Source organism: Triticum aestivum, chromosome 7D, assembly GCF_018294505.1.
Source record: "Triticum aestivum cultivar Chinese Spring chromosome 7D, IWGSC CS RefSeq v2.1, whole genome shotgun sequence".
NCBI lineage: Eukaryota > Viridiplantae > Streptophyta > Magnoliopsida > Poales > Poaceae > Triticum > Triticum aestivum.
The window spans coordinates 168,819,317-168,831,264 of record NC_057814.1 but is presented as its reverse complement, the minus strand read 5'-3'; the positions used below and the strand labels follow the sequence as shown (position 1 = coordinate 168,831,264).

Genomic DNA, 11,948 nt, shown 5'->3' with positions numbered 1-11,948 from the left:
GGATTGAAATATCTGGCGGCCCCAATTCCAGCTCTGCAAAATCTCTCTTCTCCACCGTCCCCTTCCGCGCCCAGATTGCTCAAATCCCTAATTCGCCGCCAACCCTCGAATCGCCCCTCATCTCGTCTCTTTCCCCACTGTTCCCCACCTCTGTGCCGGACGACGACGATGAAGACGACGGTCGCACTTCACCACCGCACCGGAGCTACCTCATCAACACCCTCGTCCACCGCACCGGGTGGTCCACCGACAACGTCGGCCGCCGCAACCGACGTGCCTCACAGACCCCGAGTTCCACCGCATCAGGTGCGCTTCACCGACGCCGTCTCCTAGCTCACCGGGGCTACTTCACCGAGCACATCGTCGCACCTCCACCCCCGAGGCCGTTGGGGCTTCACCAACGGTCTCGTCCACCGCATCGTAGCGCTTCGCTGCCACTCAAGATCTGCATCCGTGTGCGGCCAGCCAACGCCAGCGCGTCACCCTCAACGGCTCTGAAGTGACCCGCACTCTAGCTAGGCGAGCATGCCCAAACGCCGGCCCGAACTAGGTATCCACACATCACTCCCTTGTGCACTGTTCCGACGATGTTTGGATATCCTTTCACTACTCTCTTAGCTTACACGCCTATGCAACTCTGACTTTAACTCTTATTTCTTCTGGAGATATCATCTGAAACAAGCAAATCCATTTTTTAGCGAAGCATGACGGCGCTACGGGATCTGGTACACATCATGCACACCCGTATAACCTTGTAAGTATCTGTCCTCCGGTACAACATCAAGGTCGATTCCTCTTATTTGATCAACCATTCGCCGTGTCAAAAATGCAGAGGGGGATGCAAGGAGCACAAGGCCTGCACATCCAAGCAAGTGGTAACATGGACTTGTACATGGAACATCCCAAGCGCAAGCAGAGCTGCAGTGAGCCTGTACAATGAGCTAGCGTAAGTCCCTGCATTTCATTTAATTCGTACTGGCATTTGTGTATGATTTGTGTGCAGTGGATGATCCATGAATTCAAGTTACTAGGGGCGAACATTTAACTTAAAAAATATGAAGGCACTTGCTCTCCGGAAATCAACATAACTTGAGAAATGTGAAGCTACATGCACTTTGAAAACCAGCTAATGATCCAAAGTAGTTTAGATTATAAACACTAAATGATGCAAGCACCAAAAAACACAAAATGCAACATGGTGTACAAGGACTACAAACATGGTCTGTACCTGCTTGAATTATTCGTTCTCTGGCTGAAAATATCGGAGTGTAATTGCACGTATAACCAGTGCGCAAACTGCATATCAATATATCTATCCTGCACAAGTATGGCAATAGTTTCAAACAACAGATTAGAAAAGTATTTATGCTATGTTTTCATGATACGGGGACTTTCTGGTAGATGGCCTCGACATTGCCTCAAGCTATGAAAATGCACTATAATTTTCTTGTCATCAATGCCTGCAAATCTCTGTCTCTCTCAACATAGTAGATCATCATTAGACACTAAATCCTTTAATGAGCTTGCAAAATGCTTGCATTAGATCCCTCATTAGACACTATATGTTCATCACCAGGAGCATGTAAAATGTTTGCATCAAATCCTTCATTAGCAGTCTATTCATTAGACACTTCAGGCTCAAGAACAACATGAGCTTGTATGTTTGCACCGGAAACTTGATTAGATACATCAGATTCAGTCGGTTTAGTATTGATTGGGGGAGTTATAAAATAAGTAGAAATTGGTTTCATTTTCTCATAGATTCCCTACATACAAGCAGTTTTACAACACCGTCAGGTTTAACTATTGGCCAGAAATTGAAGAGTTGAATTAGATATAATCAGGGATGTGATGTACCTGCTCGTTGCGAATGCTACTCTTGCAAGCTGCGACTGTCCGTTTGCGCAAGCTCGATGCCATGCCCGTGCTGCCGCCGCTGCCTCCCACGCAGGCTCCACCCAGGGTTGGATCTTCATCTTCTTGTCCTTCCGTTCGCTTGAAGCCCGGCGACCGCCCTCCAACGAAGGCGCGAGGAAGTGCTGTGTCGGTCTGTCCAGCGGCGGCTAGGTTAGGAGCGAACCAGACTGGAGGCTGGAGCGAATGAATTGGAATTTTTCTTGCTGTCGATCGATATGGGAGGCGCTCGTTTGGGCCGCGAGCCTGCTATAGGGCCTGCCTTGCACTTATGTTATTGGCCCATCCAAATTGAAACATTTTTCTTCATTTTTTACATTGCCTGCTCGTGCGTTGGGACGAACAAAACTAGCGTGGCCCAACCTGGACGACTCAAACTAGGTGCACACTTTCCAGCCAACTGAGGCGGCCGCCCATACCAGCCCCTATGGTGGCGTCGCCCCTTTTTGCGTGTATGATTGGATAGTGAAAAATATTCCAGTGGCGCTTTTGATTTACCCACAGAATGGTTGAATTGCTTGTTTCTATGAACTGAGTTCGCCAATAATGTGAAGGATGCCAGTCTTTTCATCCTATTGTAGATTGCTTAGATCTCAATATGCCAAAAGTAATCACATGAAATATACAGTAAAAGCCAGTGTGATGTGTTTGGCTACAACTAGTCTGACTACACGTCCTCATATAACATATCAAGGACGCACCATCTTACCAGATTAATCATTCGACTTACCCATGCAGTGTGGGAAGAAAGAAGTATTGGGACTGCGTATCCAAGCAATTGATGCCATGGACTCCTTCGTACAACCTTGTAAGTGAAAAAGAAGTTGCAGTGTGCCTGTACAAAGAACTAGCGTAAGTTCAGTTACCTGCTTCTCGGAATTTTAGTTAGCCACTTATTGCAAAATTGTTCAATTACGTTGCTTGGCTTAATTTAGTTTGCTACTGATTACATCATGGCACAGCCTGTTAATCATATTGTAGACTGCGCCTATCTATGTGTTTGATACTTACTGTTAAGAATTACCTGTTTGCCTTAACTTAAATATCTACTTGTTTGTTTAACTGCTTTGCTGCTGCAACAGCGGGTTACAATGATGTTAATAACTACTTTTCAGCATCCAATTGAAACTCTTTAACTCCTTGTTTGTTTAACTGGTTTGCTGTTATAACTCCCAGTTGAGATGTTTTGCTAACTTCAACTTTTCTGAATCCAATCGGAACTTTAATGGCAAAACAGGTTAGCCCAAGATCAAAGAGCGAGGTCCCCATGGACGTTGCATCATCCCACAGCAGTGGCACCGGCCCAATCGTGCATTATGAATTGCCAACTGCTAATGCTCTAGAGGCTAAACTAGTGGTAGAAAGAGATTCTGCTTCTACACTTATAGATGAAGTTGACATGTTGAGGAAGCAAACAGCACAATCACAAGCAGTACTCAAGACAACCATTAAATATTTGGTGGATTTCAAAACGAAGCAAGCTGAGACTGGCCATATTGTTAAGGTCCTGAAGGAAAAAAGGAAATTAAATTCCTACTTGGTAAATCATTGGTGAAATGTTCTTTCCATAGTTGAATAACCTTTGTGTTGTCTGTTCATGTAATCAATCAAACCATTTGTTTTAGAGATCATGTAATAATTGTTATTTTTGTTTTTTGGTTTGTAATTTTATTTGAGCACAAGTCTGTATCAATTGATAAGACTCGGAGACATTTCATTTGGATTGCTGTGCCAGACCTACAAATATGCCAATCGGGTTGAATGTGCATTCAGCAATAGTAGTAGTATAGATGGACCATAAGTGGCACGCATTGGAAAGGGCCAAGATGCTGGCTAAAAAAGGATGATGTTGTAGCCAAAAAAAGTACAGCGGCCTGGCTTATGTATGTTAGTTGATATTATTGATCCATATACTCTATAAGTGTTTATATTTTTGTTAGTTCTGTACATTCTTGGTTGATTGACTCGGTATTTGAATCTTGATACATGGCTTGTGTACATATCTAAATGGGAGTACACATTATGCTGCGTGTGACATTTGAGTTGGACATGAAGTGTTCCAAATATTCGAATTCACCTTAAACTGGATTCTAGTTTCTGAATTTGAGTATCGGCATTTGTAAACCATATTCATATATGACAGTGGAATACATCTTTGTCGTCCTTTTGAAGATATATAAAAACACATAGAATGATTTATAAAGATTCATATAGGAATACAAAATGGATTCGAATTTAGTTGCCAGGGTAAACGTGGATGCTTATTGTCCCAAAATTCGAAAGAAGCAGCAAAATGTCCACTCCCACGTCGGCTGCCCGAAGCCAAGTGTTTGGGAGATGGAAATTACTGTCTACCCATTACACGGACAATCCATCGGCCCGATTTCAACTGCTCTAAATAGGGGTAGGTTAGTAACTTCAATTAGATGTGACACGACCGCCTATGAGCCCATTCCGACACGGTGGGCGTCAAACATTGGCGGCAAAACTCATTTGATTCAAGCTTGTCCGAAAGACCTCTGTTTCTCCCTCCATTCCCCATTCATACACGATGGGCGGCAAAACAAACTCGACTCGGCCGAAATCGATGTAGGCAAATATTTTCAATAGGGGCAGGTTTGTAACTTCACTCAGACGTGACACAACCGCCCTACCTGTCAACCCCGTTCATACACCGTGGGCGCCAACCATGGGCGCCAACCACCCTCTCCTCGCCCGAAATCGCTCTGGGCAAATATTGGCGAGATGCGAGATTACCGTCCTATCCCCAACCGACGAGACGTCCAAATTTTAAACGGGGGCTAAGTTCGTAACTTTCCCATATTTCAGACAGGTGCGTCCCAAAAACATGGTTCCCCGTACCTCTCCCTCCATTTTCCCATTCATACACCGTCCGCGCTAGAACACCCCATCCCCACACCAGCCTCCGTCCGCCACCCCATCCATCGCCGCCGACCTCCACCACATCCATCGCCACCGTCCTCCACCATGCCGGAGCGCCTACCAAGACCGCGTGGTCCACTGCTAGAGATGGACGTTTCTCATCCACCGCGATGGACCAATAGCCTTGCATCGCGTCCTCTCGCTTCATCGGCGCCGTCGTCCTCTTTGCCGGGGCCGCTCACATGACCTTCTCTTCCACCGCAACGGGACTTATCGCCCGATGCACCCGTCTACCATCGCAGATCTGCTTCACCGCCACCGACAGCCATCGCACCCCCAATGCCTACACGGTGCCGCAAGAGAGGTGGTACTTCATATCTCCTCAACTTTTTGATCTCAACCAGAAAATAGATCTTAACTTTTTTACTCTACTTTCTTTTCAGCTCTTAGAATTTAGTTCTTAGTTCGAAGCAAACAATGGATGCTAAATATCATTTCTCTGGTTTGCAGCTTCAAATCTGCCATGGCACAGCCATAATACGGTTTAATTGATCATGCTTAGGGTTTAATTGATCATGTTGGTTCCGTGGTGGTTTCTTTAATAGAAATCGGAGGGGAAACCCTCTTTTGCTAAAAAAATGCTTAGAGTTTCCCCCTTTTATGATCACTATACGATCAGAATACATGCTTCGTGTCATAATAACACTGCTCCACCCATCAAGCTAAACAAGCTTAGTTGTTCAAATACGAATATGATATTATTAAAACAGAGTTGTTTAATTGGTCAGCTAAATGTTCCTAAATTAGTTTCGAAAATGCATGTTCGCCGCTCGGGTGTGTATCTCTATAGGGTGCCCACGGTGGGCCGGCCCACCCTGGGATTTTGGGTCATCCCAGGCCCCGATTCCCCTCTGTTCTGCTACGCGTTTCCGATCTCTACTCGCCCCCAGCCGCCTGCCTCGCCAGCGACTTGCCGTCCCCGGACGTCATGACTCTAGGAGGAGACCCCGGACTAACAGGAGGCCAGGAGCCGCTCGCCCAACAGCGTCACCGCTGCCCGGGCGCGCCGCCGTGCCTACCTTCCCAGTCCGTTCAGGGCTCAGGCGTGCAGCACCCACCAAGCCAACCCGATTTATCCTGAGATACGTCCTAACCACTCAGCAGCCACTCCTCATCACCCATTTTCTAATTGATTCATTACTCATTAGGCAGGACTGTCATTAGGGTTTGTTGTGTGCTCAGTGCTACCTACACTTAATGGTTCAGATGTATTTCGGTAATCTTTAGTACCTCTAAAGTTCACAGGGTTTTCAAAATTCCGGCCCTCGGAACAGAAACTAGTCATTTTGGATTGTTGGTCATAGTGACATTGACCCAGATTACTACTGCAAGCCAGGTTTGTTGACAATTTTACTTGTCTTTCTTACTCATTCGTTTAATATCCAATTATTCACGTCAATTAGTTGCAAACAATAAGTGCTAGGCAAACTTCTTCATTCAGATTTTTGACGGTCTCTTACTGCAGTTACAGTTCTGCATACTTGTCCTAGTAAGCTCACAAGTAAATGATTGATTCACTACATCTATGCTTGCCTTGTCATATTTGTTGTCAATATTCTTTTAGGGTGGACCACCCTGTTTCTAAATACTGGAACCGTAGACATGAGTGAATAGTATTTCTCTATGTGATCTCTTCCATCATATGTGGGTAACGAACACTTCATTGTATAGAAAGAAAGTGTCATTTCCAGCTTTTACATAGGTTTCGATCTTTTACATGGAATACAATCTGCCTACTTGCTTTGTGTCGCACTACCAACACTCCACCCTTGAAGCTAAACATTACGCCACTCATAATTGCTTAGTTTATTTGTTCAAATACGAATTTCATATGATTCTAATGTTCCTACTTCAGTTTTGAAATGTGTGCCTACCTATTATAGAGACATAAGGGGTTTGTATTTCTGTGTGTGGTCTGGTCAGCACGGTTGGGGAGGTGAACTTTGCATATGCAGGGGTTTATAGGGAGACACTCTCCGAGTTGAATCCGCAATGCATTCCATAGATAATCTGACTACTTTTTATGTTTTCATGAATCTCAGATTCTGAACAGCATCATAATGATTATGAGCTTGCGCGCATGAAAAGAATAAAGCAGAACAATGCCATGGCTGTCAAACTTGGCATTAAGGGACTGAAATCAAGTCTGGATGCAATGCAATGCAAACGCTCTCCACCTACAGATTCATGCTCAGAATATGATCCTAACAGTGATTCTGAGCTAGAGGGAGACCTAAGTCAATGTAGCTCCCTAGTGGAGGAGTCAGAGGAAGATGCCCTATCTTATTCACCCATCAAGGTACTTGCTCTAACTTTCCAAGGTTACATTGCTCGCACATATCTTGCAACTAATGCTTTGCATTGCTTCTACTTTGTTGAACTGCCATTAGCTTAGTTTACACATCGTGTATGTGAATACGCCCTGCCTATCCATTTTCAGTACATATTCCATCTGTCATCATACCATTTTTATCCATTCAAATGTTGTTCTTGTGTATCAGACGTTCAAAAGGAAGAGGGCGATTGCTGATCGTGGAGGAGCACAAGCAAAGTATTTGAAAAGGTAGTGGCACCTGATAAATCAAATAGCCCATTAGGTGTAGTTGCAATATCACCTGACCCACAAAATACCCCAACTCTAGCAGACTCTAGCCCTACAACACTGGTCATTTCTGATGCCCCAACTCTTGTAAGGACTGAACATGGTCTATCATTGTACTTACATTAACAGCTACTCCCTCCGTCCCATAATATAAGAACGTTTTGTACAGTACACCAGTGTTCAAAACACTCTTGTATTATGGGAAGAGGGATTGGTTCATTTTGTAGCATTTTGCATCTTATCTCCCTCGCCCACCATTTACTAAAAAAGATCAGATCTATATTTAATCTTACCAACAAGTAGAATACACAGACAATGTCAGTGCAGAAGTGTAGCCCATTGCTCTTGTCAGTACATTTTGTCCTGTAACGCTTGTACTTCTAGGGATTGGTAGTTGATTATGTAGCATCAATCTGCATCTTATCTTCATTATCCTCTATCCCTTCCAATATTATCATATCTATAATTACTCTCTACAAAATGTAGAGTACAGGCAATGCTTATGAAGAAGATTCTGTGCTGAAATTCTTGAGTTATCCTTCCCTTAACATGGAGAAGGGCATTATAAAGCCGGTGTTAACTGTTAATGTAAGTCAGTCCTTCTAAAGCCTTTATCCTCAACTGCTGTTTAATTTGCTCATACTCCCTATCATTTACTGCTGTTTAGTTTGCTGTTTCTACCAAAATGCATGTTCGTAAGAACCATAAGTTCTAAGTTTTACTTGTAAAACCAAATTCCTTATTCATACCATGCACATTACTTAATACTCCCTATATGTATGCTTGTTTTTGTGGATCTATAATCCAGTGTGTGGTGAAGCAGCCCACGTTTGCACCTTGTCATCTCCTGTTTTATCTTACTGATGTGGCTGATGATATGAACAACATGCCATGCACATTATCCAAAATAGATACAATGATTTTCTTTGCCCTTCATCTATGCTTGTTATGTTGACATGGTAATCCAGTAGTGTGGTGAAGCTCCCCGCATTATGAACAATGCCAAATTATGCTACTGATATTTTGAACTTACTCTTTATTTTCTAATTTGAAATTGGATAGAACTGACAGAACAGTTATCATCTTTGTTTATACACGTGCAAAACCTGTCATCTCTCTGCTTTGTTTCAGGGTGATATGCCTGATGGCATGCACAAGTCTGCTGAAGGCTGTGAGACAAACCCAACATATATTGCAGCAAAGAAGGCAAAACATCTTGAAGATAGCGAGACAACCCCAAAGTCTTGTCTTGATACAGTGTTCAAGTTACTTGAGACTAACAGTCAGACAAGCTCACAGAATTCGTTGTCTGAATCAGTTCGACTTCTTCAGTCCCAAGTTCTAGCAGAAAGGCATTCTGCAACTCAACTTCGACTTGAAGTCCTATCTCTAAGAAAGATTGCGGAGAACACCAATGAGAACCTCATCGCTAAACAGCTACACCTGGAAGCTATGACCGACATACTAGGCCGGTCTCACAGCCTTGCTCAGCAGCTTGCGCAGCAGTTCCCCCGCAAGGCTAACCTTTCTTGAACTGTCTTGGAAGTGGTCTCGGTTCAGTATTATTTTGTTACGCTGCAATGGTGCCCAGTTTTTGTAATCTGCTTCTTCGTTGCGCTTTATGATCACTGGTGGCGAACTTTGATGCCCAGTGGATGTAATATGTGTAATAGTCGTGATAGCCTAGCATAAGTTGCTTGCTTATTTATTTCCTTGTTGTCTTGTTTATTTGTTTGCTTGTAGTCAGTGCAGTTCTTTTTCCGTGGTTTGCTAGTGGCTGCAATAACCTATTTTTTTAAACTAGGCCACAATAACCATGGGCTAATATTTACTGTAGTGACACTGGTCCTCCTACGGGCCGTAGAAACAGTGGGCCTTCTACGGGCCATAGAAACAGTAGGCCTTCTACGGGCCATAGAAACAATGGGCCTTCTACGAGTCGTATCATCAATGGGCCTTATACGGGCCGTATGATCGATTGGCCAAACATGGGCCAATAACAGGCCGCATTATGGCCGTAAACGGGCTAGAGTTGGAATCGTCCATTCATGGGTCGACCATAACGGGCCATCGTTAATAGGCCGTATTTGATGACGCTATGAAAACGGCCCAACGTATTAACGGACCACAAACGGGCCGACTGTAACCACGGGCTAAATTTGGCCCACAAGCAGAAAATAACAGTAACGGGCCGTAAGTAAACGAATGCTGGAAATGAGCCCAAGAATAAATGGGCTCTGAGAAGGCCGAAAGATAACATGGGCAGGAAACAGCCCAACAGAATAACGGGCTGTTAATGGGTATAAAGTGATGCACTGTTCATTACGGGCCGGTTTCACCACGGGCCGTTAATGGGTGTAAAGTGATACACTGTTCATTACGGGCCAGTTTCACCACGGGCCGTTAATAGGCCAAGAGTTACATAGGGCCTCATATGGGCCGAAAGACGTCATGGGCCATACATGGGCCAAAAGTGAAAACGGGCTGGAATCATATTGGATGGCCCAGATGACGCTACTGGGCCTAATTCGGATAGGGCGTAACGGGCCTTGGGTTAGCGGGCTGTAAATGGGCTATATGCGAACAGGCCGTTAACAGGCTTTCCATGGGCCGGCCCGCCACCTTTTGACCAAGTCAAACGGGCCGGCCTTTTCACAGGAATGGGCCTCTGTTGGGCCGTGCCACGTGTCGACGTATCATAGGCGCCTTCTGTCCAATGAGTGGATGACATCTGTCCCAACGATGAGCCGACACGTGTTTCCTCCAGCCAATGATGATTTTACACGTGGAAAATCCCCATTGGTCGGGGCTGTTAATGGGTTATCCGATCCAAAACCCAACCCGATAGCTTAACGGCGTTCCGTTATGGTGGATGCCACGTGTCGGTCACCCTTGACGAAAGCACTTCTGTGACGCGCGATTTATCGTCATGGAAGTGGCCACTTAGGTGATGATAATTTTGGTAATGTCATGGAACACTTCTACGACAGCACAAGTATGACTATCTTGATTCTGTCATAAATTTGTCATGGATGTACATGCATGACAAAAAACGCGACCTACTGTGACAAACACGTATCATCACGGAAGTGTATTTTTTTTGTAGTGATGTTACTTTCCCGAGATTCGATCGTCGGTATCTCAATACCTAGTTCAATCTCGTTACCAACAAGTCTCTTTACTCGTTCTGTAATGCATCATCCCGCAACTAACTCATTAGTTACATTGCTTGCAAGGCTTATAGTGATGTGCATTACCGAGAGGGCCCAGAGATACCTCTCCGACAATCGGAGTGACAAATCCTAATCTTGATCTATGCCAACTCAACAAGTACCATTGGAGACACCTGTAGAGCACCTTTATAATCACCCAGTTACGTTGTGATGTTTGGTAGCACACAAAGTGTTCCTCCGGTATTCGGGAGTTGCATAATCTCATAGTCATAGGAACATGTATAAGTCATGAAGAAAGCAATAGCAATATACTAAACGATCAAGTGTTAAGCTAACGGAATGGGTCAAGTCAATCACATCATTCTCTAATGATGTGATCCCGTTAATCAAATGACAACTCATGTCTATGGCTAGGAAACATAACCATCTTTGATTCAACGAGCTAGTCAAGTAGAGGCAAACTAGTGGCACTCTATTTGTCTATGTATTCACACATGTACTATGTTTCCGGTCAATACAATTCTAGCATGAATAATAAACATTTATCATGATATAAGGAAATATAAATAACAACTTTTTTATTGCCTCTAGGGCATATTTCCTTCAGAATTGTCCATCTTCACGACCATAGACGACCTTCTCGTGAAGACATCTATCAATCTTGATGCAATCTCCATACTCGGCGTGAACTGCAGCATCTTCAACCCAACCCCGTCGCTCGCTGACATGATCATGAGAAGATACAAGCTTCGAGATGATATCTGCAACGTGCAACTCTCTGGGATGAGCTGCAGCGTAGGGCTAATCACGGTGGGTCTTTCGAAGGACCTCCTGCAGACTGCTCCCTCCGACGCGCATGCCTTGGTTGTGTCCATGGAGATCATGAATAGGACCTACTACACTGGGAGGAAGCGTGGAATGCAGGTGTTCAACATGTTGTTCCGCATGGGTGGCTCCGCGGTGCTCCTCTCAACCTCGGGTACCAAAGCTCGTTTTCAGCTAGCGCACATGATTCGGACATGCACCGGGTACCAAGACAATGCATACCAATGTGTGTTCCATGAGGAAGATGACAAGGGGAATCTTGGTCTCAATTTATCCAAGAACCTTGTGGACGTCACTGACAAGGCTCTTAGGCTAGCATCATCACGGTTGGACCTCTTATTCTTCCTTTGTCAGTCAAGATTGCAATTTTTGTCTCATCCATCTCAGAGAAGGGGCTAAATGGAACCGCCAAGCCATATGTGCCCGATTTCCGCACAGCTTTCGACCATTTGTGCGTCCATGCGGGTGGACGAGCGGTGATTGACGTGGTG

The 11,948-nt window shown here is 44.6% G+C and overlaps 1 pseudogene; it reads left to right on the top strand.

Moving 5' to 3' along the window:
* Nucleotides 1-11,948, top strand: part of LOC123166362 (3-ketoacyl-CoA synthase 5-like) — a 56,164-nt pseudogene that overhangs the window by 43,937 nt on the left and 279 nt on the right.